The following is a 4,684-nucleotide window of genomic DNA, read 5'->3' as shown; positions in this document are numbered from 1 at the left end:
CTCTCTCTATCCCTCTTTCCCCATTGCTCTGGCCCCTCCCTCTCCCCCTCCCTCCCCTGCTGCTGGAGATCAACAGGCACAGCCCCAGTGCTGGCAGCACAAAAGCCTGCAGCCTCTCCCAGCCAATGGCGTCGCTCAAAAGACTGCTTTCCAGCCAATCAGAGCGTCGCCTGGAGAGCACTGCATATTCAAGACAAGTATGGGCGGTAGGCAGGGAGAGCATGAGAGCAGGAGGGACAGAGAGGAGAATCCCACTAAACGTCCACATCCCTGGGACAGGCTCCAGCTGGATGGATAACGTTCGGAAGTTCCCAGCAGCAACCCAGCCGAGGCACAAGCAAAGGACACGCAGATAAAGGAAATCAGAAGGACGGTATTTTTTCCCCTCACTGATGCTTCGGGACCTATGTAGAATAAAGCAAGGCTCCTGGCCAACAACAGACTTGAAACAAGTGTTTTGATGTACAGTACAGAGACACTGTGCTCACGAATAACACAAGGCTATGATTATTTTAAGCATCTACCAAAACAACTGCCTCCGGAATGTCATTTTCGTAAATGAAGTTAGAAATCATGAAATAAATAGACACAGTTACAGTACAATTTCTAATCAGTAGCAAGTGTATACTGTAGGATGCCTGTTCAAAAACATCTGAAAATACTGTCATTCCAAAGGACCTTTGAGGTTCTGAGTTTGTATACACCTATACTGCATATTTCTCAGATATTTATTCCTACGGACCTGTCATTTACAAATCCCAATTTTATTTAAAAAGCAGTAATGTACCCTGATGGGGTCATTATAGTACTATCTCATGTGTAACTGTCATGATTTTTCTTTGCTTCGTGGCAAACAGGCAATGTGACTTTTGGCAGAAGCTATATGTTCCTGTCATATAGCCTACTGATACAACTAAAAACCAAAACAGCTCATTTGAAATAATTTCACTGTACAAGGGGTCAGAGTACCATAGTAGTTGTGCCTCGAGTGAGGTACTGTACCCCAGCTGTGTAAGTGGGGAGCAGCACTGCTGGGGGGTAACTCTGTGATGGACTTGGGTCCTGTCCAGGGAGGATCATGTGCTCTGAAGTCCACTGAACACTACAGAAACCATCCTGAGCTCTGGCCTGATGAGCTACTGTGTTCTCGTGTAAATTTGGCCTTTCTTTTCACCTTTATAAAAGCGCAGTTAACTTGCCCTTATTTTTTCTTCCAGTTGTAGACAGCAACCACCTTCAGGTGTTCCTCTGACACATGGAGTGCTGGTTCCACCTGGCCTCTACCCACATCAGTTGAAACCCAGTTTTGAGATACTGTATATCTACTCATCCTTTTAACCAGAAAGCCAGCTATTCCTGGTAAAGATCTCAGCATCAAAGAGACCAAGCCAAAGGCACAGGGAAGTTTACATTCTTTAAAAACCCACGAGTGCCAGATGGTATATATGCACGCATTAAATATGCAACTGAACATCGGTATCTGGCTACTGTGCGATCATTTGTCAATTTGTGCGAGCTGACAAAGGCATATACCGTCGTGAGAAAACGCCCAGGGCTCCTGAAAAGGACAGATGTAATAATAAATTATAATAAATAATATAATAATAGTAACGTATGATTTAAAATAAACCCTGTTTAAGCAGGAAAGGACATTACGTGCACAACACTTCAAATTATTTGAACTAAAAAGCCATGCTTAGCAGTTCCCCCTGCTACCCAAGAATTTCTGTGCGCTAGTGACATTGTATCTACTAACAAAAATATTTATATTTAATTTTAACTATCAAAATTGTTTGGTTGGTTTGGGTTGTTGCACCGGAAACGTGGATAATAGGAACACGTGGGCAATGTCAGCTTTGTATATTCACACTTTTAACCTCTCGTTTGTACAGTAATTCGTTATTATTTTATTTCGGTTTTTTTTTATAGGATTTTCTTACGGGTACCAAACCCATCTACCAGAAATCCTCTTCATAACTACATACTGTACATACTAAATCCCGTTATTTTTTCTCCCATTTTATATCCATAATAGAAAAGCAATTGTTATTATATCTACTAGTACTATTTGAGAAGAGAGTTACAATATTTACAATGTCCTCCTACATTCATCTTTTACTTTTTTCCCCAGCACTTCTCTTACCTTGGTTCTACCTGGGCGACCTGCGGTCACGGTAACTTTTACCGCGTGACACGGAAGTTCAGGTGGTTGTCACGACGTTTCGGGTAAAATGTATTTTTCTTGAAACAGAAAAAAGACAGAAAACACCAAAGGAAACTTTTGCGTACTGTACAGCGGTTAAGTCACCAATCTTTAAAGGAAGTTTGTCTTATGGCAATATTATACACGGAGTATCTATAAGTATATATTCTTCAGGTGTTGCTCTACAACCTAAACGTTGTGTTCTTTTTTCTCTTTTCAGCATGGAATAAACCTTTACTTGTTCCTTTGCAGCCTACGCATGCTGACGCAGCTGCCCACCTGTAATAATTCTTTATATTTAAATATCATACCTGGGTGGTGCAGGACAGCCATCATCTACCAACAAGCACTGCTAAAAATCAGGAAAGGTGAGAGATATTGCTTCACCAATTTAATCAAGGGGGAACTTTATACAAACCCAGAGTAGAATTTAGCCAGGATACCTAATGTTATCACCTCCCATCACCCACAAACTGTTCCACTGGATCTTTAACAACCTCATCATCAAGACCTCAGATAAACTTCCCATCTGCAGGACCTACAGTACTACAGTGCAGTGTCCCCAGGTCACATACTGTATGTGTGCATGGGTTAGGAAATGCTGGTCCAGATGAAAGGGCGCCATCTATTGGTCCATCAACACCACTGACTGCAGCTTTCAATACTGGTCCCCCATTCCAGAGTTGAGCAAGCCCAGCCCTCAGCTTGTGAGATCTGATATACAGTACTACTACAGAGTGGATTGTAGATGTGTTTGTAGATATCACTACAAGATGGTGACGGTGTGGTCATTAAACAAAACAGTCCTAATATAAAGCAATGGGTGTACCAGCCATTAACATGTTTACAGAGACATGTATCCTGGCTACAATGTGAATTTAAAAAGTCATGATGAACTCATAATACCTCTTTGTATTTTTGGCACTAGGGGGTGAATGGTTGTCATTAAGTGAGTCAGTTATCACAAATGCAACCTAGAAAACCCAGAAATATTTGACGAGTTATCTCAAAATTGAAACAGTAGCTAAGTGATCCAAGAATCCCAACCAGCCTTTGGTTGAAGGAAACCTGGGTATTGGCTTCAACACCAAGGCTTGGCAGCTTGTTCCAGACTCCCACCACCCTTTGTGTACAATGGTGCCTCCCCTCCTGACTGAGGACCTCATCCAGCTGTGTCCTTAGAGAAGCGAGGGTATCGGCTTCAACAACATGGCTGGCCAGCTTGTTCCAGACTCCTACCACCCTTTGGGTAAAGTGTAGCCTCCCGTTCTAATTTTGTTTAAGTAATGTCATATAATTTCCACTGGTGTGCTGTGGTTTGTATTTCAGTGATTATTCTGAAGACATCTGGTGGGTAGGAGCCTTTGAGGATTGTATACTTGTCTCAGGTCCCCTCATAGTTGTCTCTGCTCAAGACTAAAAAGGTTCAGTTCCATCAGCCTGTCACTGTAGTAGATTCCCCTAAGCCCCGAACATGCCTGGCTGCTCTTCTCTGGCCTGATTCCAGAGCAGCAAATTATTTCTACAATGTGCCGACCAAAATTGTATATAACCTAAATGAAAGCTTAAATTACTCTGTTTTGATTATATAACCTAAAAGTGAAAAATTCAGTTTTTAACGAGTCAATAGCCCTACTCCAAATAACAGGTCTGGGCGTTTTCTAAGTGCAATTTAATGCATTAGCAGCAGAATTGAAAAACTGATTTTAAATGCATTTATACAGCTGAAAAAACTGATCCTAAATGCATTTATACAGCTGTTGTTTTACCGTTTCAGCTGGGTTCACCCCAGTGTGACAAATGATTAAAAGCATTGTCTATAAGTAATAAACAGAAATGACAGCATGTTTACTTACTGCTAACAAAACCATTAATGTCACAATGAGATGTTTAGAAATGTGCATAAAAGAAGGTAACATTTTACAAAAAGGCACCTAAAGCTTACATGGAAATATTTTAAATGTATAAATAAAAACGTATATAAAAATTTATAAATGAAAATATTTCGCCGGTAAAAATTTGTAAAGTTATTTAGAAACGTTAACCTGCTGATAAAAAGATATTAACATGTTACTAAATATATATCCTTTCAACAGTATTTCAACCTTTTTCCTACAAGCTACCAAGTAAGGTCCTCATTTGAGCAACCAATAGGATAAAAACAAAACAACAAAAAATATACGTTTTCAAAAACCTTTTTTGGGGGGGAGGGCGCCGTGGGCGAATTCGTATATATTTTGATGTTCTCCCTAATCCGATTGCTATAATTCAGCGTTGTTTTTGGAATTGGACATTTTTCACATACTGTCCTTGTTTCGGACAGAACAGTTTCGTGTGCAAGTGGTTTGCCGAAACCGGCACCTCCCTTCCGAAGAGTCTGTTGTAAAAAAGGAGGGGGCAGGGCAGGGTTTGTACACTACTTTCCGAGGCGACCGAAAGACAGAGAGGCGTTGTCCACCTTCTCAAATCCGCACTATCGCG

The sequence above is a fragment of the Lepisosteus platostomus genome, chromosome 23 (assembly GCF_059453375.1).
Source record: "Lepisosteus platostomus isolate fLepPlt1 chromosome 23, fLepPlt1.hap1, whole genome shotgun sequence".
Taxonomy (NCBI): Eukaryota; Metazoa; Chordata; class Actinopteri; order Semionotiformes; family Lepisosteidae; genus Lepisosteus; species Lepisosteus platostomus.
This window is presented reverse-complemented; position numbering follows the sequence as displayed.